This window comes from Gobius niger, assembly GCF_951799975.1.
Source record: "Gobius niger genome assembly, chromosome: 7".
NCBI lineage: Eukaryota > Metazoa > Chordata > Actinopteri > Gobiiformes > Gobiidae > Gobius > Gobius niger.
This window is the reverse complement of record NC_136858.1, coordinates 36,510,488-36,538,179: the sequence shown is the minus strand read 5'-3', so window position 1 is coordinate 36,538,179 and position 27,692 is coordinate 36,510,488. Positions and strand designations below refer to the sequence as shown.

At 38.4% G+C, this 27,692-nt stretch overlaps 1 protein-coding gene across 1 annotated transcript in view; it reads left to right on the top strand.

Annotated features, from left to right (window-relative positions):
- Positions 1–27,692, top strand: part of LOC306965531 (uncharacterized protein) — a gene marked incomplete at both ends in the record, with an annotated part of 279,183 nt that overhangs the window by 171,506 nt on the left and 79,985 nt on the right. The gene's annotated exons all lie outside the window — the stretch shown is intronic.

Here is a 27,692-nt window from a genome sequence, read left to right as displayed (position 1 = left end):
TTGACTATGGAACTATGAAAAAACTCTTAAGAAATGCCTTAATCTTGGTTTGCAACTTTTTAGATCCACAGAAGCAATTCTTAGTGAAAGTACATAGTTATCCGTGAAGCTCAATCAACTCCAGATACTCCGGACCTGAACATCCTGAACGATGACCAGGTTATTCCATTAACAGGGATTTCTTCTCCCCTGGCATATTCCAAGATGACAATGCCAGGAATCATCGGGATCGCATTGTGAAAGAGCGGTTCAGTCCAGATCGAAACCCCACTGAGAATCTTCTGTGAACCAGAATCAAAATAGGTTTTATTCCCATTGCTATTGAGCAGGTTCACACATGAGGAATTGTCTTGGATTGTGAACGAGCTCACTAACAATGGCATTAAAACGTATTCTGAATCTTTGCTGGAGACGGCTTTGCCCAGTGGTCACACTCTCCCATCATCAATACAAGTTGTTGGTGAAAAATTAGTGCTACACTGGATCTTTTGACAGAAGCTTATTGAAACAAAGCCACAGCGAATGTGCTGCAATCGAATCAAAGGGTAGAGCATTTCTTGTGTATGTGACGACTGAAGCAATGCTAAACCAGGACTAACCAGGCTAAAACAATGGAATAGCAGCACTCGGATGGCTTTTTGTAAGAAATAATAAAAAACAATATATTTGTTCTACTTTGAGAACATTTTGAGGATGCAACAGCTAACACCTGGTGGGAAAAAGGACAATAGAGTCAGGGAAAATCCACTGTTTGCATGGAGATCCGCCATGTCTGTGGCTGTTAGCATACAACATTAGCATTAGCAATAGCATTTTCCATAGACTAACATTAGCTAAACACAGTATATAAGAACAACTCTGTTAGCTGTGGAGTCACTACTGGTAAACAGGGGCGGACTGGCCATGTGTCCATTCTGGAAGAGCACAGAAGGGCCACTGGCTCTAGGGCCACCGGTCTGGCCTCTCAGTTTACCTTACCCTTACCCCCGGGCGTGACCGAGCTTTACCCAAATCTAAAAGCTTAAAAGAAAAGCATCCAAAAACAAAAATGTGCTGGAAAAGCAACAAAAAAGTGACAAAAAAGTGACAAAAACACTACAAAATGGGACAAAAACGTGACAACAAAGCAATGAAAAACCCCCCGAAAAACAAGAGACGAAAACACAACGCAAAAGTGACAAAAAAGTGACAAAAAAGTGACAAAAAAGTGACGAAAACACGCCAAAAAGCCACAAAAAAAGTAATGAAAAAGCAACAAAAACATGACAAAAATGCAGCGACAACGTGACAAAAAGTTACCGTCACTTTTCTAGATTTGAGCTTTCAAATGAGGCGTTACAGTGTTGCTCTCCAGTCAAGAAGCTTTTAGATTTGGGCAAAGGCGAACTGGAGAAAATGCTCTGGGTTAAGGCGGGGGGTCAGAGGTTCACATATGTATTTGTGGAAGTGTCACATTTACGCTAATTTGGGCCAGGCTGACCAGAGTCCAGGGCTGGTTTTCAGTCCCAGTCCCGCCCCTGCTGGTAAATACATCTAACTCACTGTGGTGTCCAAGAGTTTAAACAACTCCAGTATTTTACCTTTTAAATCTCAATTAGTTTATTATTGCTGCAAATCCCATGATGCTTTGCGATATGACATCACAGTCCTGAACTCTATGGTAAAACAGGCAGTTGGGAAACAAACCAAAGTATTCCTAATCCGAAACGCTCGGACCAGCCCTCGACTGGCACGGAGAGGAGTGAAGGAGTTACAGAGAGATATGTTTTGAAGTGGAGGAAAACTGAAAGCTGAAAGGATCAGAGCGAGTCCGGTGACGCTGCTGTCTGGGGGGGGGATCGCCACCTCGTGACATCAGCGGGGGGAACAGAGCGTTGAGAGTGAGAATGTGCTGAACATGCAGGATCACCAAACAGCTAGTTTCATAAGGGAACGGTGTCAGTTTGAATCGTTTTATTGCTATTGTCAGTGAAAACAAGGAAAAACAAATGACTTAACATGCAAGAAACATCTTTAAAGTGTATCTTAGTCTTACATGGTAATCTAAACTAGTTCAAATCCTCAAATCATCCCGAGTTAAGGTCATTTTACCTTTTTTTTTGCAGCCTAAAGACTTACAAATCAATCAAAATGATGTCTGGATATATCATTGAGCGACGGGAGAACTCTGGGACGAGGACTGTGTCGGCTCCTACATGTGTTTGCCATGCTCGCGGCTTATTTATACAAAAAGAAATGAAATGCATGTGCTTTTTTTTTTTAGTTAAAGCTAAAAACACACAGCCATCGTGCCTTTGACTGACTGTAAAAAAAAAACGCTACCTTTTAGACTCGTGTTCACAGTATATATCCGTGCAAGGTAACTTAAACTAGAGGTCTCTGTGCTTTTCTTTCTTTTTTTCCTTTTTTTTTTTACACCAAGTTCTTTTCTCGTCGTGGTGCGTTTTGTGACTTTTTAAAGCGTGGTCAACCAAGCACTTTTCTTTGCTCGTCACAGGATTCGTTTGCCACGTTTTGAACGAGCGTAACATTATGCCTTCGATTTCATGTGTTGTGAAAACTGTAACACCGAAATAAAATGAAAAATGAGAAAGAGACGTTCGGGCTGGTCTTATTTCCCCAGGATTTGTTTGGATTTCATGTCATGTTAGATCCGGGGTCTCCAACTTTTGTGTTTACCACATCAGCTACTTTTTCTTAACAAAAAGGGCTGCAGCACATTTGCTTGAACAATTATGGAGTTCAATCTACAGAGTTAATAGTAAAGATGATGCAGTATAACAACACAGCAGGTAAGGTCCGGAATGTAGTTTCCAACCAGTAATTTGCTATATTTGTATTCAACATCAGCATAATGAAAATAAAATGCCCTGAAAGCAAAAAGGTCCTGGACAGAGGGAATAGGCTGGAGATCATGGAGATTATGCTTCAACTACTGGGCCTACTTAAAATTGTTGCCTTAACCCCTTAACTCCCACATGAACCAAGCACATTTTCTCCAGTTTGCGAAAACAATGATGGAAATGTGACAAAAAAGTGACGAAAAATTGATGAAAAAGTGGCAAAAATGTCACAAAAATGTCACAAGAAATTGACAAAAATGTGACAAAAAAAAGACAAAATGTGACAAAAAATAACAAAAATGTGACAAAAGATTTGACAAAAATTTGACTAAAATTTGACAAAAAATGACAAAAAAAAAGACAAAAATGTGTCAAAAAATTGAAAAAAAAATGACCAAAAAAATGACCCAAAAAATTGACAAAAAAGTTACAAAAATGAGTTGAATACCCAACAAAAAAATGATGGAGAAAAAAAAAGTGATGACGTGAGGAAAAAGATCCTCTCGGTTAAAAATGTCTTTTAACCTTTAAGAGGTTAAAAGACATTTTCCTTTAAAGGTAAAGTTCTGTTGCGGTTTGACTCATTTCCCATTGATATAACATGGTTGGCACGGCAACAGTTTCAAATTGTTTGCCTTTAACTATGTCACTTCCTGTCAGTGTCCAATAGGGAAGGGAAACTATATAATCATCACAAAAAAATGGTCAAACTGAAGAAAGCTTTTTTTTTAGCAAAAACATAATTGGTTGAACTACGTTTTCGCTAAAAATGTGCCTCATGTGTCACATGCACTTTCAGTTCACAAAACACATGAGGGATTTTGGAATGGGAGGAGTACAGTGAAATACAAGGACATGTAGGGTGAAATGATACGAAGCAAGAAGAAACCTGTCTTCTTGTAGCATTTGGTTTTAGAGGAACACTAACTAACTCGGCATCAACATGTTTTGGTTTCCTAAATGTCTCAGATGAACAGATTTAGCTAAATTCAGCACCACAGGCATTCATTTCAGGCTGGTTAATGGGCACAAAAAGAGACTTGTGCCATTTCTGAATCAAATTATCTGCAACACAGTTTTAATTTTCATGAAATTATGACTAAATGGACCTAAAATTCCAAACAACTTTGTTCCTTCAGAGAAATTATTATAATCAGGAGTGAAATTGCGTTCATGAACCCACAGGCATTTTCAGTACAGTCGTGTCTAGTTCATGATCCAGTGATTATGAAGCTTTTCACCTAAAGTATTTGCTGATCCAAGTACAACCAGATCAAGATCATAATACGAATAAACCGTGTCTAAAAGAACAAAATTACCATGCCTGCAAACAGCGTTTCTACAGGGCATTAAAAAGCATCGAAAGTTATTTCAACCAATCACAAAAGCAAGGATTAGAAACATTTATTGACTTGTATGAATGGGTAGGTTAGCGTTATGTATGTCTTCCCCTGGACACTGGTGGTGGGAGACCGGTGAAGGATGTAGCAGGGTAAAGCCGTGGATGGAAGCGGTGCTGAAGGGGTGGAGGTGGGTCTCGGCACAGCTGGGAAGCAGACGAGCCATGAACGGCTTAGACGACGGACCGAGGGCGATGATCGGCTGCGATGAAGGTGTGGCTCTTACATCCAGGCTTCAATAAACTGCACCCAAATTAGGCCTTGAATTGAAATTGAATTTATTTTAATTTGATTCCAACTGGCATTAAATCTTAATATCTTGGAAAATAATGACAATATCAACCTCTTAACTCCCATCTGAACGAATCACATTTTCTCCAGTTTGGCTTCACCCTAATCAAAAAGCTTCTTGGGAAAAAAGCACCAAAACAGCCACAAAAAACTAGAAGAAAACAAGGAACAAAAATGTGACAAAAATGTGAAAAAAAAATGTGAAAAAAACTTAACAAAAATGTGACAAAATTTCAACAAAAATGCGACAAAATTTCAACAAAAATGTTACAAAAACTCAATAAAAATGTGACAAAAATGTGATAAAAATTCACCAAAAATGTGACAAAATTTCAACAAAAATGTGACAAAAAGATCAGTTTTGTGGGTCTTAGCTTTCAAATGAGGTGTTACACAGGCCTAGAGCTAAAGCGGACAATATGCATTCGGTTTAGGCGGGTGGTAAGAGGTTAAATTATTTTGAATAAAGTGTAAACTGGCAGATGACCCTGTTGCTACTTAAAGAAGTCCATGTAGTCCATGTAGTCCATGTAGTCCATGTAGTCCATGCCCCACACTTTGAGACCCCCTGCCCCAGCTCCCCCCTGACAGCCCCCACACGGAGCGCCTCCATGTGTTCTGCTCGTCCCGGCCTTGAAGAGCGGACACCAAAAGGATTCCAGCTCGCGGTACAAGCCCCGAGTATGTGACAGCGCATGAGGGCCAGATTTACACTCCCTCGCCCACGGCAGGCATTCCTCTCCCCTCCGCGCCCCGGGGCAGCATCGACAGCCTCGGCCGCCGCTCCAGCCCGGCCCGGCGCCTGCTCCATTTGTTTTTGAGCGAGTGGAGGAGGGGGCCGCGCATTCCCCACATTCCTGCCGCGCAGCACAAGTGTCCGAGTCGGAACCGTAAATCAGCTGCTTCTGCTCAGACGCCTCCGGGGGCTCTCGGTGCTCCAGGGCAAACGTAAAGAGAGGGGATGAGGGTCTTAAATGTGTAAACAAGGGGTAGGGGGTAGCTAAGTGGGCTCGTTTCCTCGTGTGGACCAACGGCAGAGGAACTATTGGAGACGGTTGATCACATTCACAGGCAGAATGCATGATTTTTTGGGGGTTCATTTTCAGTCCAGGTGGTGGAGAGTGAGACATGTGCCCACTTATGAGGGCGGACGTCCCCATGCCCATTCACTGACACGTCTGAGGATGAATCTGCAGCTGAAACATGTAAAGGTAACAGGATTCAGCATCTCTAATCCTAGTGTGTGTAACGTTTGGTTGAATCGAGATCGAGATTCAAACCTTTTTCTGGGGTCTGGACAATGTTACTTGAAAAAAGCTCCCGCACACTGTCTCACACTGTCTCACACTGTCTCACACTGTCTCACACTGTCTCACACTGTCTCACACTGTCTCACACTGTCTCACTCTTTCAGGTCACTCTGACCTTTATCCGACTCTGATGGGTAAACTGTGTCTAAAAGAAAAATAAATTGGACTTGGGTGTAAACCATGCCTATAAACACGGTTTCCACGGGGCATTAAAAAGCACTGAGAGTTATTTCAACCGATCACAAAAGCAACAATTACAAAGATTTATTGACACCTATATACACATCGTATGAACATCAACAAACGCACATCATTTCACTTGTATCAATATTACCCAAAATAATGGTCAAGAGGAGAGAAATGTAATGGAACATCTGGACGTTCTTCAAAAAAATGACTGGACAACAATAACTTTCAACTATGATTGTTCAAATGGTCGATATCAACTTATGAATTTGGTTTGATGTGATTAATTGGCACTCTCCTTACATCGAAGTTTAATTTCTTTTCATTTGATTTGATTCCAACTGGCATTAAATCTTAATATCTTGGAAAACAATGACAATATTGAATAATGTTAATGCATAACTTAGTCAAAAATACAACTGAGTCTTTTGAGTCTGATGAAGACACAGGGAGAACATGCAAACTCCACACAGAACGGCCCCGTCCAGGTGGGAATCGGACCCAGGACCTTCTTGCTTTTGCTGCACCACACACTATACGATCAAATCTGTTAACCTCTTTACTCCCACCTGAACGGATCCCATTTTCTCCAGTTTGGCTTCACCCTAATCAAAAAGCTTCTTGGGGAAAAAGCACCAAAACAGCCACAAAAAATAGAAGAAAACAAGGATGTAAACACAACAAAAATGAAACAAAAATCAACAAAAATTCAACAAAAATTAGACAAAAAATCAACAAAAAAATCAACAAAAATTGAACAAAGATTGAACAAAAATCAACCAAAAAGTGACAAAAATTCAACGAAAATTTGACAAAAAGTCAACAAAAATGTGACAAAAATTCAACAAAAATGTGACAAAAATTCAACAAAAATGTGACAAAAATTCAACAAAAAAATGACCAAAAATTGAACAAAAATGTGACAAAAATCAACCAAAAAGTGACAAAAATTCAACAAAAATGTCACAAAAACTCAACAAAAATGTGACAAAAAGAAAAAAAAAGGTGACACAACACAGCAACAATGCGAGGAAAAAGATCAGTTTTGTGGGTCTTAGCTTTCAAAATGAGGTGCTACACAGACCTATATAACAGCCAAAGAGGACAGAATGCACTTGGTCCAGGCGGGTGGTAAGAGGTTTTTATCACCGTGTGTGGGATCTCTCAGCTTTGGAAAATCTGCTGACAATTTAAAAATGTTCCCGTGTGAACCAGGCTTTGAATATTGAGGGGTTTGTAACCTCCCTGTCCCCACCATATTTCCCCCTAAGTGTCTGACCAAATTAACCTTGAAAGTTACACTAACAAGTCGACACAATGAACGTTACTGAGCTCATACTGTCTTGGGCACAACAAAGAAGAAAAGGGATTTGGTCAGATTGAAATGTGGGGAGAGTGGGGTAAACGGACACTTTTTGCATTGGTGTTCATTGTGCTATGATATTGATACAAAATCTTACTACATTTCTATTTGTTTGCAACCAGGTGTGGAGCTCAACAGTCTTTATTTGACTCTGAATCTGCATCACTTGCTAAACTGCCTCTTAATGAGCAGATGTGATTTATTTCCTCTGAGAGTTTCATTAATGCCCGTCATAATCCTGTAATGGCGATGGAGGTGCCGTGGACTGTCGGCCCCGGGGGATGATGGGTAATCACTTTATGGCCTCTCTAATTTCCCTAATGCACCACCTCACTGAGTCAGGGGGAATCTAGAATCACGCCACTTAACCTGTCATTAAATCGTCTGCAAGTGCCGCCTTTTATGTGCGAGAACAAAAGCAGCTCCGTTTTGTGAAAGGCACCATTTGGTCTTTTTCTTCTTCACAATGATGATAATTATTCTAATAAGTACCGTAGGGTGATGTATGGATGGCAACTCCAGAAATGTAAGCTTTTATGGGAACTGCGACCCTTATTACGGCCTGTGTCCTTTGTTGCATTGCCTTTTTCAACATCAAATACAGTACAGTAAGCTAACACAGTGAATCTTACATTATGACTGGTGTGCATTTTATATTTGTTCTTGCTATTTGGGATAAGTGGGACCTAATAAGTGTAATAACTAAAATGTGATGTTGTACAGGAAGTAGTTTTTGCAGAAAATGATGTCTTCATGTGAGTACAGTGGGTCTATCATAACCTTATGAAATATCATTTGCTGTTAAGGGCCAGAAGGTCCTAATTAGTAAAAATTCTAAATTTCAGCTTAGTATAATATGTAGTTAAGGTTAAGAGGTTAAATTGAGGTTTAAAAGTGACAAAAACTCAACAAAAATGTGACAAAAACTCAACAAAAAGTGCCGAAAATTCAACAAAAATGTGACAAAAACTCAACAAAAATGTGACAAAAATGTGACAAAAACTCAACAAAAAGTGCCGAAAATTCAACAAAAATGTGACAAAAAAACCCATACAAAAGGTGACACAACACAGCAACAACGCGAGGAAAAAGATCAGTTTTGTGGGTCTTAGCTTTCAAATGAGGTGTTACACATTCGGTTTAGGTGGTAAGAGGTTAATTTAATCAAAGATTGTTATAAATATAGCCTATTTCCCTTAGGTTTTTTACCCTTTCTCCTTACTTTTGAGAGACACCAGGCTTTAAAGTTGTTTAGAACGTGTCTGAAGTGCAATGCTTTCTAATGGAAAACAAGCTTTTTGCTGCTCACATATGGAGGCACTACAGCTCAGGTAATGGCGTCGTGGTCATAAAGCAGAGCAACCAGAGGCCATTGGACGTGTCCCTCATGTTACATCATTCCACAATTGTTCAGAAGGAAAATGACAGAAGAGAAACTCACAGAGACTTGGACACTTTAATCTGATTACTGGTTTAGAACAAGTGATGCGTTGGATTACTCGTTACTGAAAACAGTAATTTGGGGGGTCGCCAGAGCATATAGATAAAATATATATTTCAATATTATTATTATGGTGTCGTAGCATACATGCTTTTTACCAGGGTGCCATTATTTGTTCTAAATTTAATTCATTTTTGTTTTAGCCATTGTTTTTTCTTTGTTTTTTAAGAGTTATATAGGTTAACCTCTTAACTCCTGCCTGAACCGAGAGGATCTTTTTCCGCACGTCATCAGATTTTTTTTTCATAATTTTTTTGTTGGGGATTCAACTCATTTTTGTAACTTTTTCATCATTTTGTGTCATTTTTTGTCACATTTTTGTATTTTTTTGGTCACATTTTTTTTTCATTTTTTCGTCATTTTTTTCGTCAATTTTTTGTCATATTTTTGTCACATTTTTGACATTTTTTTGTCACATTTTTGTCATTTTTTTGTCTTTTTTTTGGTCATTTTTTATCAAATTTTTGTCTTTTTTTGTCATTTTTGGTAATTTTTTATCAAATTTTTGGTCATTTTTTGGTCATTTTTTATCACATTTTTGTAATTTTTTTGTCTATTTTTGTCACATTTTTTTTTTCATTTTTTCGTCATTTTTTTCGCCAATTTTTTGTCATATTTTTGTCCATTTTTGTCATTTTTAAATCACATTTTTTTCATGTTTTGGTCATTTTTTAATCACATTTTTTAGTCCTTTTTTGTCATTTTTTATCACATTTTTTGTCATTTTTTTGTCATTTTTTTAATCAATTTGTTTTTTTGTTTTTTTTGGTCATTTTTTGTCACATTTTTGCCACTTTTTCATCAATTTTTCGTCACTTTTTTGTCAATGTTTTCTCACTTTTTTGTCACATTTCCATCATTGTTTTCGTCTCAGTTTTGTTGCTTTTTCTCACCTTTTTTCCAGAAGCTTTTGGACTGGGGTAAAGCCAAACTGGAGAAAATGTGCTCGGTTCAGGTGCGAGTTAAGGGGTTAAAGTCCCTGTTTTTCCCATGGTCTGACCCGGGTGGGGGTCACGATCCTAATTAACTATTATAATAGAGGTCGCAGCTCTAAAAGGTTGAGAACCACTGGATTAGAGTAACGTGTTGCTAAACCACTAGTTACGTGACATTCATTCATTTTTTGAAGGAGAACAACAACTGTAGCTAAACATTCTCTGGTCTTCACTTAAATAAGTCCTGATGTTTTTGCCTGTTGTCGACACTCACTGAACAGGAGACAGGGCTTTAAACGACTGTCAAGGGGTCAACACACAATGAAGCTATTTCCTCTCGGTTACACTCACTCAGTGCCTTTTTTTGGCCGGCCGGTGTTTGTTGACCCAGGAGGCCTTTAGCAGCCCATGCATGCAGCCCGTGAACCCTGTCACCCCGCGGCCCCGGCTGCTGGGGCCCTGTGAACTCCTCTGTGCATGTGGGGCCCCTGCCCTGCCCCTACGCAAACCAATGTCACGCTCGTAATCCCAGAACAACTCCCTCGGACTTCACAGACCTGCCCGAGCGTGTCCGGATGACTGAGAGCTTTGGTGAGAATAATGTGCAGAAAAAAAGAGAATCTTAAGTAAGTAAGTGAGTGCATGTTTGTTTAAAGTGGATTGAACTGAATATGACTGGCTTTTGTAAGGTTAAGGGAAACTTTGACCTCTTAACTCCCGCCTGAACCGAGAGGATCTTTTTCCTCACGTCATCAGATTTTTTCCATCATTATTTTAGAAAAAAATACAAATTTTTTTGTTGGGTATTCAACTCATTTGAAATGTCAATTTATGTCAAATTTTTATCACATTTTTGTCATTTTCTTGTCATTTTTTTGTCATTTTTTCGTCAACTTTTTGTCAATTTTTTATCACATTTTTGTCACGTTTTTGTAATTTTTTAGTCACTTTTTTGTCTTTTTTTGGTCATTTTTTTTGTCACTTTTTTGTAATTTTTTTGTCATTTTTTGTCATTTTTTCGTCAACTTTTTGTCAATTTTTTATCACATTTTTGTCACGTTTTTGAAATTTTTTGTCATTTTTTTGGTCATTTCTTTTGTCACGTTTTTGTCATTTTTTGTCATTTTTTTGGTCATTTCTTTTGTCATTTTTTCATAATCTTTTTGTCACTTTTTTGTCAAACTTTTCTCTCTTTTTTGTCACATTTCCATCATTGTTTTCGTCTCAGTTTTGTCGCTATTTTCTCACCTTTTTTCCAGAAGCTTTTGGACTGGGGTAAAGCCAAACTGGAGAAAATGTGCTCGGTTCAGGTGGGAGTTAAGGGGTTGAAGTCCCTGTTTTTCCCATGGTCTGACCCGGGTGAGGGTCACGATCCTAATTAACTGTTACAATGGGGGTCGCGGCTCTAAAAGGTTGAGAACCACTGGATTAGATAAAATAGAAAGGCCCAACCAGGGACTGGAGTTGAAAATTAGCACTAGCTATAAACTCTTTTTGCATCGCATCAGTAACAAGCTTGTTTTGTACAATGTTGACTTGCAACGTCCCTGTCAAATAAATCAATAAATAAAATAAATCAATAAATAAATCATACACACCTCGGATATTGTGCCCTAAAGGTGAAAATAGAGGGGACTTTGACTTTCTTTATTGATCTCACAACAGAGAAATTCACTTGTTGCAATCAGCATTCAATAAGATCAATGTGCAAACAGTTAAATAGAAGAAAAAAGAGGCGTTTTATGTACAATATGTAAAAGCAAAAATCTTAAGGGGCGGAATTATAACAATAAGGAAATACGACTAAATAAAGGACGTCAGTAATCTGCACTTTTAATATGAGGTAATACTAATCCCCTGCGAATAGGGTTAGAAATGTTTCTGATTAAATAATGAGCTACTCCACATCTTTGTTCCAGTGCAAACCAACCCCGCACAAACAGCTCCGGTTTGCTTCAAAAACACGTCTGGACAGCTTGTTTTTCACGCATTATTTCGCTTCCAAATACTTCTCTGGGTCGGATTCCCCTGCCGTCATCATTCAGCCTGATGTGGTCGGCTCCGAGGACTCCTCATAGACCTCAAACGGTCCATACACAGCCACACAGTGCAAAACATCCACCCGTCCAGCTCCAGATGTTTGCAAAGGCATGTCCAGAGTGCGTCACACCAGCGCTTCTCAACATGTGGTGCAGGGGAGCGTGTTTTGATGGTGTGTGAGGGTCTTTTTTCTCTCCAGGTTCCTGATTTGTTTTCATACAGGCTTATCTTCTGGTGTTTATACACATTTGCCTACAGGAGCATCCCAGCAGTTCAGTGTTGGTTTAGTCCTGCATTGACAGTTTTGTAGGACTTGGAGGCTTCTGGGTGTAGAGCAGGGGAAGGCAACGTCAGGCCCGAGGGCCAAATCCGGCCCTTCAACACAGAACCTCTGGCCCTCAAGATGATTTTGAAAAACATTATTACACAAATCAGAGAGAACTTTTAACATTATTAGAGTTAAATGGGTGAAAAAAAGGTAGAAATACTGTCAATGCGCCCAATTAGGTCATATATTATGTACAGCACTGGCATTTGAAGGAAGTGCACTGGAAAAAGAATAATCATTTTAATGAAGTAATGACATAAATCTACTTGAACTAAGAGATTACAGCTAAGGTTTGAGTAGATTTGGTCTTGTTTGTGTCATTTCAAGGGAAAAACAATTATTTGTTTTGTTCCAACTCAAATTCAACATAGAATTTGATGAATTCAAGCCATTTGAACTCATTTATCTCATTTAAAGGGAGTAATTTTAACCATTTTGCATTTAAAATACCTCATATTTGAGCAGCATCAGCTTCGTGGTTGTATGAGCTACGCGGCGGCGGAGTGATCTGCTAGAAATAGTCCTTCAAAATGCGATCATTCATGTGATGCAGGTCAGTTATATTCCAAAAAAAATCGACACAGACATTTATATGGTTAGTCTGGCGTTATCAGTGATTTGCCTCAGGTGCTCTGTGGAGCGGGTCACACTGTTTTAAATGCAGGCTAGCTGATACCATAGGAATGCACTAGCCTGGCACAAACCTAGCGCCACTCTTCAAATCTAAAAACTGCATGACATAGAAAAAAAAATATCTCCAGAAATCAGCAACACTCTGGATAACTAGGAAATCATCACCGAGCCCGACGACAGGCGCGGACCCCGAGCGGACCCCCCTCGGTTTTGCTTAGGAACGCACGACCGCGGCGAAGGTTGTGTAACCGAGGGAGGAATGTTCAGAGGACATGCCAAAGCTCCCGACACCAAATACCAGGAAATACCACTTCTTTATTATTCAATCCAGCCCGAACACTTTCCTTATGCTGCGCGGGGGAGAGCGCCGGCCCCACAGACGAGACAAACAGGGAGAGGAATCTCGATTGGGACGTGTTTATCTGAACCACAGAATGGGTTGAGTTACATAAGAAAAAAACAATCATGGTTCAGCATCGGTTTAGCCCGGATTTAGTCCTGGTTTAGACTTGGTAGCATCACAAAGATGATCAAGGTGATGGTGAACCTCCAGTCGATGGTTATTGTTTTACTTCTTGTCTCTCATTCTTGAAACTTGTTGTCGTTGATGGGTCATGTGATCATTTCTTCAAGGAATGTCTTTTTTTTTTTACTCTATTAAAGGTCAGCTCACACTACACGACTTTTATGCCCGATTTTGCTCTAATTCTCAGTCGTGCCGAGTCTAATCGAGTCGCGTCTAGTCGAAACTAGAGTAGACTCCAGTCGTAGGAAATCCAACATGTTTGATTTTTAAGCCCGATTTTGGACTCACGGGAGAAACGTGGGTGATTTTACCGACACAAATGTGAATGACAGAGTGATATAAAGACAGAAAAACACCGCCTTTTTTCACTTCTCTGTTAAACCAGCGGCACAAACGACTCATTTCATGGCCACAGCCCCACACACGAAACAGCACAACTTTATATCACCAAAAGTTCACCACAACCACCTTTTCCAGCTACATTTCAACCACGAACAGAGTTTAGCGGCACTTACTGAGTTTGGAGACGAACTGTTCAGCTTCACCTCGCCGCTAGACTGAACAAGCTGGTCAGGAGGGCCAGCTCCGTCCTGGGCCCCTGGACTCTGTGGAGGAGGTGAGGGGCAGGAGGGTGTTAGCCAAGCTCACCTCCATCATGGACAACACCTCCCACCCACTGCACGGGACTGAAGAGGAGCTGAGCAGCTCTTTCAGTGGAAGACTGAGACACCCTCAGGTCCTTCATCCCCACTGCTGTTAGACTGACAACACTGTAAAGTAACATGTGCAAGAACCCCTTTGCAGAAGGCACAAAGTAATGCCTGTATTTACATCACTGATCTCACTTTATCACCTGCACTGAAAAAAGTTGTTCATAATGATATATATTCATTAGTCCAACTAAAAATGTTTCATCTGTAACTGTGAACATTTTAAATTGGTTCAACAAAAAAATGTTTGTGACTTGAATGTTCAAAGGTTCATTGAGTCAATTTAAAACTCTTCATTAGCAGATATGAGCCAATTTAAATGTTTTCATTGAACCAATGTACTTTTAGCCCTCGTGTTGCCTTCACGGGTCATTTTGACCCGCTGTCATGTTCCGGGCATTTGGATGCAAGGTGACACAAGGGGGCGCCCTTCCAACCTCCTCAGTGTAAATGTGAGTTGACTTTCTACAGAGTGAGACTTTAGGTCAGACACCATGAGTGACAGTAACATGACGCTAAATACAGTGAGCTCTTTGTTTGCAGTAAAAAGGCTGAGGCCTCATTACTCTTCAGTCACAGACTGAGAAGTGAAGAAGGAAGTCACGGAGCTTCTGCTTCAGACAGAACTTCAGACTTCTGCTGCAGGTAAGAGTCATATCATGTTCTGAAACTCAAATATGTAGTAAAAACATAATATATGTAAAATTATTATTACAATTACAAAAAGAAAAATATTTGAAAATCATGTATCTAAAAAAAGTTTTTTTTTAAATTATTCTCATTCTAAAAAAGAAAACCCAAACAAACCCTAAGCATTTGTATCTGCTGTAAAGTCATGTTGAGAAAGTACTGACATGTTATACATTTCCTGAATCCTCAGAGTCTAGAGAGTTCCCCTGTATCAAACATTTGTCTCTGTGATGTCCCTTGAAGAAACAGCGTTAAACATAGTAAAACTGTTTTTGTGAAAATGATGAAAAAACGTCCTCAGGTTTGTGTTTGAGGAGCTTTGGTTACCACGGTAATAGTCACAGCGTAGTACATTTGGGCTCAAATGAAACATGAAAATGTCTTCTTTACAATGATACCAAATACAGAAAATCAGTATCTAATGGGCTGGAAATGGCCTCAACCAAAATATGGACCAGTGTCAAAAGCGATTTTTTTGACAAGGGGTGGTTCACTTCAACAGCTGAAAACTAAAGCTGTAACTCTGAAAAGGCTATCATACAAAAATAGAAACCTCAGACATGGACCTACTTAAAAATCAACGATAGCCTTTGCCACCTTTTCGGTACCGATATGCCAGATTTTGGGGTTTGGCCCATGGACTACTTCTCTCAAATGCTAAATGCTCCCGGATGCATTTAAAATGTGGATAAAGGTCTAAATATTGCTTCTATTACACAAAAGCTGATGTAATTGCAACAAAATGCCCCGAATGATTGTGGATACATTTCGTGGGTAGATGCTGTTGTTCTTATGTAATATTCAATTTTGTCCTCAGTGCTCGGATTGCTTCGCCTGGTCAGTCGTGATGTTATTAAATAGCCAAAGGGAGTCTGTCTGCGAGGTTTGTTTTCATTTCATTGTGTAATACTTGCATTTTGTAATGAAATAAATGTCATAGGAAATATACAAAATGAGCAAAGTATCAGAGAATGTGGAACAATATAACAGAATGTGGTTTAGACATGGTTTACACCCAGTTATCCATGTTCACAAGAAAACAATTCTGTCCTCTTTGAAAAGCTAAGACCCACAAAACTGATCTTTTTCCTCGCGTTGTTGCTGTGTTGTGTCACCTTTTGTATGTTTTTTCTTTCTTTCTTTTTTTCCATTTTTGTCACATTTTTGTCAATTTTTTGTGACATTTTTGTGACATTTTTGTCACATTTTTGTCACATTTTTGTTGAGTTTTTGTAAAAATTTTGTCACATTTTTGTTGAACTTTTATCACTTTTTGGTTGAGTTTTTGTTGAATTTTTGTTGAATTTTTGTCACATTTTTGTCAAATTCTCCTCACATTTTTGTCACATTTTTGTTGAGTTTTTGTCACATTTTTTTGGAGTTTTTGTCACATTTTTGTTGAACTTTTATCACTTTTTGGTTGAATTTTTGGTTGAATTTTTGGTTGAATTTTTGGTTGAATTTTTGTCACATTTTTGTCACATTTTTGTTTAATTTTTGTCACATTTTTGTCACATTTTTGTCATTTTTTTGTCGAGTTTTTGTTGAATTTTTGTCTCTCTTTGGTTGAGTTTTTGTCACATTTTTGTTGCGTTTACATCCTTGTTTTCTTCTAATTTTTTGTGGCTGTTTTGGTGCTTTTTTCCCAAGAAGCTTTTTGATTAGGGTAAAGCCAAACTGGACAAAAACTCAACAAAAAGTGACAAAAATCATTTAGTTCAATTTAGAACAATTTTAGACCTAGTTTAGTCCTGGAGCTTGGCCTGGAGGTACTTGTAAGGTCAAATATTTCACGCTGTAGTGCTCGGTGTGAAAAATTTGAGAACTGCAATGTTATTACAAATGGCGGCTCTGCAGGGGTTACGCTCGGTCACGCTCTTGATTTAGTTTTGTGGCAACGAAACATCCTTAAAACCCTTTTACGTTACTGTGTAATAAGTGTTTTCCAAACGTCCTCTCGGTCAAATGGGAACATTCGAACAACTATCTGTACCATTACTTTGACAAACAGCCTGTTTTTGCTTTGAACAACGGCAGAAGCGCAGGTTTCTCCAGGTCAACTAATCTTTGGCCTTGTGGTAATGGAAAACACTCACTCGGTATTATGTCTTCTGCCCTGAGGAATCTCTGAAGACTAAACCAGAGGCAAAAGGCACTTAAGAAGCTCGTAACCAAATCAGTTGTTTAAATATGAGTCCGAGCGTTTGTTTTTCCCTCTGGTTTAGCTCATGGGAAAATACAGCTGAGAGGGAAAAGAATGGGAGAAACAATGACAATAAAACACAGTCAAGTTTGGAAACGGCTTGTCTAAGGTTGTGATGCTCATTGAAGACATTGAACTATGTAGGAAACAAAAAAGGGTCATCCTTTATTTACAGTAGCAACCCAATAACACGGTTAAAGGTCAATTTCATTTAATACGTCTCCTTTAACCCCTTAACTCCCACCTGAACCGAGCACATTTTCTCCAGTTTGGCTTTACCCCAGTCCAAAAGCTCCTGGAAAAAAGGTGAGAAAATAGCGACAAAACTGAGACGAAATCAATGATGGAAATGTGACAAAAAAGTGACAAAAAATGTATGAAAAAAATGACCAAAAAATGACAAAAAAAAACAAAAATGTGATAAAAATTTGACAAAAATCCAAAAATGTGAAAAAAATGACCAAAAATTGATAAAAAATGGTCCAAAAAAAGTTACAAAAAATGACTAAAAAATGACAAAAATTTGACAAAATGGGACAAAAAATACCAAAATGTGATAAAAATTTGACAAAAAAATAAATTAAAAAATGACTAAAAAAAAAAGACAAAATTAAGACAAAAATGTGACAAAAATGACAAAAAATGACAAAAAAAAATGACAAAAAAGTTACAAAAATGAGTTGAATACCCAACAAAAAAATTATGGAAAAAAAATCTGATGACGTGAGGAAAAAGATCCTCTCGGTTCAGGCGGGAGGTAAGAGGTGATGAAAAAATGACAAAAATGTGACAAAAAATGACAAAAAAATGACAAAAATGTGACAAAATGGGATAAAAAAAATACAAAAATGTGATAAAAATGTGACGAAAAACAAACAAAAATGTGACAAAAAATGACAAAAATGAGACAAAAAATGACAAAAATTTGATAAAAAAAGGACAAAAAAATGACAAAATGTGACAAAAAAAGTGATTAAAATTTGACAAAAGAATTACAAAAAAATGACCCCAAAAAAAGAAAGAAAAAAGACAAAAATGTGACTAAAGTGACAAAAAAGTTACAAAAAAATTACAAAAAAGTTACAAAAATGAGTTGAATACCCGACAAAAAAATGATGGAAAAAAAATCTGACGACGTGAGGAAAAAGATCCTCTCGGTTCAGGCGGGAGTTAAAAGGTGATGAAAAAATGACAAAAATGTGACAAAAAATGACAAAAAATATATATAAAAAATGGACCAAAAAAATTACAAAAATGTGACAAAAAATTGACAAAATTCTCTCGGTTCAGGGCGGGAGTTAAGAGGTTGAAGAACTGGTCCAACAGGAGCTACAAGTCGAAACCATTGAGAAAACGCAGCGATTGGAAAAACACGGCGACATTGACTTGCAAATGTCCGGCACAAAAGAGCGGCTGTTGTCCGTGTGACTCGGTGGGAGGCACAATGGCGTCTCACACGGGCTGAAGCTGCGTGTGTCCCAGCTCGAAAAACAGTTGGACAGAAGTGCACTCAGGTCAGAATGTGTGTCTTTGCAGGATAAACAGCAGGATCTTAATCATCACGCCCTGATTTCTATAGACTTTCTTGCTAACATGAAAAAAAAAACTAACATTACTCAAAGAATGGGTGGGGCCCTGTACCTGCTGCCCTGTAATTTCCAAACCAGCCTCTTTGTCGACCAAAACAGAGAAGCGTAACTACTAAACAGCGTCACTAAATCTCCTGATGTTGAAGAAAACGCCTTAAACACCGGCCTTAAAGTCACAGTTTAGCGATTAGCAGACCCGGATTGTGTGTACGCGCCCCTTCAGAGCTCACGCCTGCTCACAAGTGCCGCTCTCAACCTTCAGGCTGTAATTTTAGCCGAACACTTGTCTCTACTTTACTGTTATAGATGAAGAGGGCGAGGCAGAGACACAAAGGAGATACTGTGACATGCTTTGTTACCCCCGTGTCATTGTGGACAGGCATTTTGAAGCTACGGACTGAGAACAATTATCAGTTTGACTTTTGACAGCCCTTCACCGCCGCCTGCTTTATTTTCTATTGTATTAGTTCTAGTGTTAAGCCTGGATGTATCACATTCACACCATCGTTTATGCAAGTAAAATGATCCGTTTGTCTAAATCCTACTGCAGGGGTAGACAAGTCTGCATTGTGAAGGGCCGACTTTAATAATTGCCAAAATACCAAGGGCCAAACCTCACCGTTTTATCCTTTTTTCTGCAAAGGCCAAAGTTTTACATCAGTGGTTCTCAAGTCATGGCTTTGGAACCAACTATTACCCAAGGATGACAAGCTGCAACCCAAATAAAACTGTAAATTGTCATATATCGTCTTTTTTCAGTCACCAGTATCACAATACAATGATGACCAAACCTTCTGTTGGTCTGTAAATGCAGTAAATTAGAATAACTGCCTTGTATAAAATGTCTCTCTCAAAATGGTTGTAGTGAATGTCTTGAAATAGGCCTCTGTCTCTTTAAGAACCTCTGAGCCTTTCCGACACGCCCCCTCCACACGCTGTCTGTGGCATCAGTGGGGAGGGGGTTCTGCTGAGGAGCAGTGGTTGGTTACTCGGCTGGTGACGAAAGCTCGGAGGCGTCTCCAGGAGGTGGGGGCGTTCCTAGGAGGACTCAGGCAAACCTATCCCTAAAATGGCCGCCATCAGAGTTTTTACAGATTACTCAGAAATATGTGAATGTGCCAAGGCAACACTTCAGCCATGTTTTTAATGAGGGAGAGACAGAATAACATGAGGGAAAGCTGGAAAAAGTCAATTTTGCATAATACCCCCCCTTTAAGTCAATAAAAAGCTTTGTGACACCTTGTGTCCTAACCTCGTTCTACGTCCTACGTCCGTTTATGGGGCAAATGTTGGGGCCACACATGCCCAATTTACAAATTCTATTGGCAGAAGCAAAGCAATATGACAAGGGATAGCTCAGAACTCATTCCATAATGGTTTGGACTGAATGAGAGGTTGCTCATCTTCTCCTGCTCTCGTAGATTCCCGCTCCCACAGGCCCAACGGAGAGGAAGTGCAAGGGCTGGAGAATGAGGAACTAGGGACCTTTATTGTAAAATTCAGCGCCCCCAGTGGACGCATGGAGAACAACCCTGCTAAACCATTATAACTGCAGGCAGCTATAAACAGCACTGATATCAAAATATTCAAATCAACATCATGACTTGAGCTGAAATGGAAAGCATGTTTTGCTTGAGCCGGGTCTGGTTTTCCAGGGGAGACCAGTCCAGCCGAGCCAAAGAAAGCACCGGAGAAATGTTTCACCAAACACAGGAGAACACTGTCAAACCCAGGGCTTCATCAGACGTGTCCCGCCTCAGTGCTCCTCAATGGGAGAACAACGGAGAAGATAGAACCGGGAAGGAGAAGTGCTTTGATCTATTGTTTCTGCTGGAGAGTGCTTTACAACAGTGCTTTCACAACCAGCTCCAATATGAAGGAAAGTAATGAAATTTTGCAATAAAAGGATTGACTTTTTAAAGGGGCTAGATGCAAGTTGGCCATTTTATACTCACTACTGCCACCTCAGGTCTTATGTGTAACTGCAGCTCGTATATTAAGCTCGTGCATGACGGCACTTCGGACCCGAATGAACAACTTTTTAATGTGGTGAACAGGTCTGGGCTCATTCTACACATTAGGACATGGCTGGAACATGTAGGGGGAGGAAAATACCTAATTTTAACATTTTTAAACTCTGTATAGTCCCTTTAAATATTGCAATATTTTGAACATACAAAACTAAATACTATCAAATCTCAGCTCCCTACACGTACCAACCAATGACATTAGGATCTGTGGAAATCTTAAAGTACGCAAAAGAACCATCCATCCATCCATCCATCCATCCATCCATCCATCCATCCATCCACCCATCCACCCATCCATCCATCCATCCATCCATCCATCCATCCACCCATCCATCCATCCATCCATCCATCCACCCATCCACCCATCCATCCATCCATCCATCCATCCATCCACCCATCCACCCATCCATCCATCCATCCAACATCCATCCATCCATCCATCCACCCATCCATCCATCCATCCAACATCCATCCATCCATCCACCCATCCATCCACCCATCCAACATCCATCCATCCATCCACCCATCCACCCATCCATCCATCCATCTTCTTCCACTTGTCCATTTCTGGGTCGTGGGGGCCGCTGTTGGAGCTTCCCAACTCACATTGCACCAGCCCCTATGGCTCCTCCTGCAGGTGGTGGGTCCACAGAAGGACGTCCTCACGAGTCTCAGGCCTGTTGGTCTCTCATAAGGAGCTTCTGAACCGCTCTTTGTCTGACCCGTCACCTATAGGACCTGTTTGCCCTGGGAGACCCTACCAGGGGCACGAAGCCCCCGACAACAGAGCTCCAGGATCATTCGGGCGCTCAAACCCCTCCACCACGTTAAGGTGGTGGCTCCAGGAGGGGGCAAAAGAACCATTCTAACGATGAAGGGGTGGCTGAAAGGCAGTGTGAATGGAAGAGGAAACATGAGGCTGACTCACCGTGTTGTATCAGAAACCTCCCAGAAGCCCCGGGTCATCGTGTTTCACTCTGACGTCTGAGTTTATCAGCCTCCGTGTGACGTGTCAGTGCGGATGAATCAAATCTCACTGCACAGACTGTATGAATCCTGTTATTGCAGTCCACACAGTCAATTTCATTTCCTATTGTTCATGCTGATGGGAATCAAACTCTTATTTCCCTCTGCATATTTACTTTGGAGTCCTTAATTGCCCTCTTAATCCTTGAAATATTATTCAAAACGGCCTGTTATAACATTAGCTGGTGTTATTGTTTTAGTTACACTGGAAATTAAACCACCCAAAGCTTAATTAAAGGAAGGTTATGCAACGCAGGAAGTGTTTCTGTCCAAACTAAATGCCCTGAAAGTGCACTTAAGAGCTGCAATGACAGAGATGATAATAAAGCAGTGGTTCTCAACAACACAAAGGTGATTGAGGGAACGGTTCTCAGAGGGTCACAGGCCTTTACCGGGATCATTTGTTTCTATATATGTATTTTGAGGGGTGTTTTGAAGGGATGCAGTGCTGAAGAAGGACTCTGCAGGGTCAACCAGTGTCTGTATCATGAAACCATACAGGAAGCTGTTGTATTTAAGTATTCGTTAGTGAAAGGAGTCACTCTCAGTGGGAGAGGAACACGCTTCTCTTTGGTCCTCGTGGCAGAGAGCTGACATTCCTGCAACACCACCCCCGGTGGCCGGGGCGACTCCAAAAGACCCTTTTTAACCTCTTAACTCCCGCCTGAACCGAGAGGATCTTTTTCCTCACGTCATCACATTTTTTTTCCAGCATTTTTTGTTGGGTATTCAACAAATTTTTGAAACTCTCATTTTTTTGTCAATTTTTTGTCACATTTTTATCATTTTGTTGGGTCGTTTTTTGTCAAATCTTTGTCATTTTTTCGTCATTTTTTGTCAATTTCTTGTGACATTTTTGCTACTTTTTCATCAATTTTTCATCGCTTTTTTGTCACATTTCCATCATTGCTTTCGTCTCAGTTTTGTTGCCATCATTTTTTTGTTGGGTATTCAACTCATTTTTGTAACTCATTTTTTTTGTAATTTTTGTCACTTTTTTGTGTCATTTTTTCATAAAATTTTCATAATTTTTTTGTAATTTTTTTGGTCTTTTTGGTCATTTTTGTGACATTTTTGCCACTTTTTCATAAATTTTTCGTCCCTTTTTTGTCAATGTTTTCTCACTTTTTTGTCACATTTTTTTTTCATTTTTTTTGTCAATTTTTCATCAAATTTTTGTCTTTTTTTTGCTACATTTTGGTCATTTTTGGTCATATTTTTATCATTTTTTTGTCATTTTTAGGTCATTTTTAGGTCATTTTTTTTCAATTTTTTATCAAATTTTTATCATTTTTTTGGTCATTTTTCTTCAAATTTTTATCAATTTTCTTGTGACATTTTTGTGACATTTTTGCCACTTTTTCATCAATTTTTCTCACTTTTTTGTCACATTTCCATCATTGTTTTCGTCTCAGTTTTGTTGCTATTTTCACAGCTTTTTTCCAGAAGCTTTTGGACTTGGGGGTAAAGCCAAACTGGAGAAAATGTGCTCGGTTAAGGTGGGAGTTAAGGGGTTAAACACCTTTCCTAAGTACTGTAGTATTTGCACCTCGCTAGCACTGCTTAAAGGAATAGGCCACCGTTTTTACATACTTACCTCCCACCTGAACCAAGCACATTTTCTCCAGTTTGGCTTTACCCCAGTCCAAAAGCTTCTGGAAAAAAGCTGTGAAAATAGCAACAAAACTGAGACAAAAACAATGATGGAAATGTGACAAAAAAGAGAGAAAACATTGACAAAAAAGCGACGAAAAATGTATGAAAAAGTGTCAAAAATGGCACAAAAATGGCACAAGAAATTGACAAAAATTTACCAAAAAATGACCAAAAAAAGACAAAAATGTGACAAAAATGTGATGAAAAATTTGACAAAAAAAGACAAAAATTTAATAAAAAATTGACAAAAAAAACCCAATAAAATTTGACAAAAAAAAACTACAAAAATGTGACAAAAATGTGATAAAAATTTGACAAAAAAACCCCCAAAATTTAAAAATAAATTTATGGAAAAAAAAAAAAAATGGACAAAAAAAAATGACAAAAAAGTTACAAAAATGAGTTGAATACCCAACAAAAAAATGATGGAAAAAAAAATCTGATGACGTGAGGAAAAAGATCCTCTGGGTTCAGGCGGGAGTTATGAGCTTAATCCATCCTGGTGAGTGATTCTGATCCACTGTCTTTATTTATTGTTGTGACACTGTGACATGTCAGTCCTAAATCCCACACGTATCTGTTTATGCCTCAGTATCCTGCTGTATATACCGCAGTATTCACACTATGTCTGGGAGGGTCCCACTGCCCCCATTCTCCCACTGAGCGCCATCTGGACAGAACCGGCCGCCTGTTCAGAGGCACGAGACCTGCAGCAACACCAACGCAAGTATTTAGTTCAGATATTTATACCTTTACCACACTGTAGTTTTTAAGATTGCAACATAATGTAAGGACAGTGTGCAGTTTCATTTCAAGCATCAACATTTCCCACAAAAATAACTGTTGCTCTTTGATTTGTTTTCTTTCATTGCCAGGAGTAGTTTTCTTACACGGACGTTTCCATCCACAAAAAGTTTATACAATCCAACAATAGAAATGCAGAAAAGCGATTCAAAGTGAGCTGCAAAAAGGTTACAGGAGACATTCCCATTTCTGTTACGACCCAGCTCGACCCGGGTGGAGGGAAGTAACAAAAAACAAGATGTAAAGAGGTTGAATAAAGTTGTAATTTAATAAAAGGTAAAGTTTGACAAAGTAGAACCAAAAATAACCAAACAAAAGGGGAATACTTAAACGAGTGTCTCCAAAACAAGTAAACCTTATAACAAGTGACAACAGAAATGACACACAAACTAAGTTACCTTAACTACAACTAGTGTTCCTAGAAATCAAACACAAAGTCTTTAAAGACACAAAGGAATGCAAACAAAATGGCGTACTGGCCACAAAGGCCAGCAGCCCCGACTGATCCACAGTGTGGCCTTTTTGGAGGAGTGGCTGACACAGGTGGATTTAACCTCTTAACTCCCGCCTGAACCGAGAGGATTTTTTTTCCATCATTTTTTTCAACTAATTTTTGTCATTTTTTCGTTATTTTTTAATCACATTTTTTGTAATTTTTTGACAATTTTTTGTAATTTTTTAGTCAAATTTATATCACATTTTTGTCATATTTTTGTAATTTTTTAATCACATTTTTGGTCATTTTTTGTCAATTTTTCGTAATTTTTATCAAATTTTTGTCACATTTTTGTCATTTTTTTGTCAATGTTTTGTCAATTTCTTGTGACATTTTTGTGACATTTTTGCCACTTTTTAATACATTTTTCGTCACTTTTCTGTCAATGTTTTCTCTCTTTTTTCTCACATTTCCATCATTGTTTTTGTCTCAGTTTTGTTGCTATTTTCACAGCTTTTTTCAGAAGCTTTGGGACTGGGGTAAAGCCAAACTGGAGAAAATGTGCTCGGTTCAGGTGGGAGTTAAGGGGTTAAAGCAGTGATAATTCCATATTTGGGGGCTTACGAGGCATTACATTGAATCTGACATGTGGACACAAATGAAACAGGTGTACATTCAGGAACATGCGGTCAAAGCGGCCCCTTTACCCTGTGCAGATCTGCTGATTTAGCATGCTCCACTCACTCAGAACCTACAGGATAGATCTATGGCCAAATCCCTGAAGGACTGCAGCACCGTGACGCAGCCCAGGCCCCGCTCTCCCTCTCCCTCCCTTTGTCTTCTCAGTGTTGACGGCTGTTTAGCCCGTGTTTCCATAGAGAGCAGATATGAGGCGAGTCCTTCTATCTGCAGCACGTGAGGAGGGAAGGAGGGCAGTGTCACAAATAGGATACTGGGACAAAACACAGGCTGGAAGAGGTAAACAGAGGATAACCTACATTGATGTGTTCAATCATTTCTTTGGGTCAAAGCAACTCTGGAAAAGCCAATCCATCTGCCTTGCTTTTAACCTCTTAACTCCCACCTGAACGGATCCCATTTCCTCCAGTTTGGCTTTACCCTAATCAAAAAGCTTCTTGGGAAAAAACACCAAAACAGCCACAAAAAATGAGAAGAAAACAAGGATGTAAACGCGACAAAAATTCAACAAAAATGTGACAAAAACGCAACAAAAATGTGACAAAAATTCAACAAAAATGTGACAAAAATTCAACTAAAAAGTGACAAAAATTCAACTAAAAAGTGACAAAAATTCAACTAAAAAGTGACAAAAATTCAACTTAAAAGTGACAAAAATTCAACTTAAAAGTGAAAAAAATGCAATAAAAATGTGACAAAAATTCAACAAAAATGTGACAAAAATTCAACAAAAATGTGACAAAAATTCAACTAAAAAAAGACAAAAATTCAACTAAAATGTGACAAAAATTCAACAAAAATGTGACAAAAATTCAACTAAAAAGTGACAAAAATTCAACTAAAAAGTGACAAAAATTCAACTAAAAAGTGACAAAAATTCAACTTAAAAGTGACAAAAATTCAACTTAAAAGTGAAAAAAATGCAATAAAAATGTGACAAAAATTCAACAAAAATGTGACAAAAATTCAACAAAAATGTGACAAAAATTCAACTAAAAAAAGACAAAAATTCAACTAAAATGTGACAAAAATTCAACTAAAAAGTGACAAAAATTCAACTTAAAAGTGACAAAAATTCAACTTAAAAGTGAAAAAAATGCAATAAAAATGTGACAAAAATTCAACAAAAATGTGACAAAAATTCAACAAAAATGTGACAAAAATTCAACTAAAAAAAGACAAAAATTCAACTTAAAAGTGACAAAAATGCAATAAAAATGTGACAAAAATTCCACAAAAATGTGACAAAAATTCAACTAAAAAAAGACAAAAATTCAACTAAAATGTGACAAAAATTCAACAAAAATGTGACAAAAATTCAACAAAAAAGTGACAAAAATTCAACTAAAAAAAGACAAAAATGTATCTAAAAAGTGACAAAAATTCAACTAAAAAGACAAAAATTCAACAAAAATTCAACAAAAATTCAAGTAAAAAGTGACAAAAACTCAACAAAAATGTGACACAAATGAAAAAAAAAAAACAAAACATAAAAAAGGTGACAACACAGCAACAACCCAAGGGAAAAGATCCGTTTTTTGGGTCTTAGCTTTCAAATGAGGTGTTACACAGGCCTATATAATAGCCAAAGAGGACAGAATGCATTTGGTTCAGGCGGGGGTTAAGAGGTTAAGAGTTGAACTACAGGTGAGTTCACGCACTGCTCAAGCCAATAAACCTTTTATATTTGTTATAATCGTAAAAACGGGTCATCTTGACATCCCTGTTCTATTGTCCACGGTCCACGGCCTCGTGCCCAAAGACTAATGACAGCTCAAACTCGCCACCGTCTGGTCAGTGAGGAAACACTCTGCTGCTGCCCACTCTGGACACTCTTCTTAACCCCTTAACCCCCACCTGAACCGAGCACATTTTCTCCATTTTCTCTTTACCCCAATCCAAAAGCTTCTGGAAAAAAGCTGTGAAAATATAATAATGATAAGAATTTGACAAGAAAATTACAAAAAAATGATGAAAAAATGACCAAAAAATGACCAAAAAAATGACAAAAATGGGATAAAAACTTGACAAGAAAATCACAAAAAATTGACGAAAAATTGCAAAAAAATGAACAAAAAAATAAACAAAATAGCAACAAAACTGAGATGAAAACAATCATCAAAATGTCGCAAAAAAGTCACAAGAAATTGACAAGAAATTGACAAGAAATTGACAAGAAATTGACAAAAATGTGACAAAATGTGACAAAAAAATGACAAAAATGTGATCAAAATGTGATCAAAATTTGACAAGAAAATTAAAAAAAATTGATGAAAAAATGGCAAAAAATTTACAAAAATGTGACGAAAAAATGACCAAAAAAATTACAAAAATTTGAAAAAAATTGACAATAAAAATAACATAAAAATGACCAAAAAAATGACAAAAAAGCTACAAAAAAATGATGGAAAAAAAATCTTTTGACATGAGGAAAAAGATCTCTCGTTTCAGGCGGGAGTAAGAGGTTAATAAACCTCACAGTCGTCGCTCCCA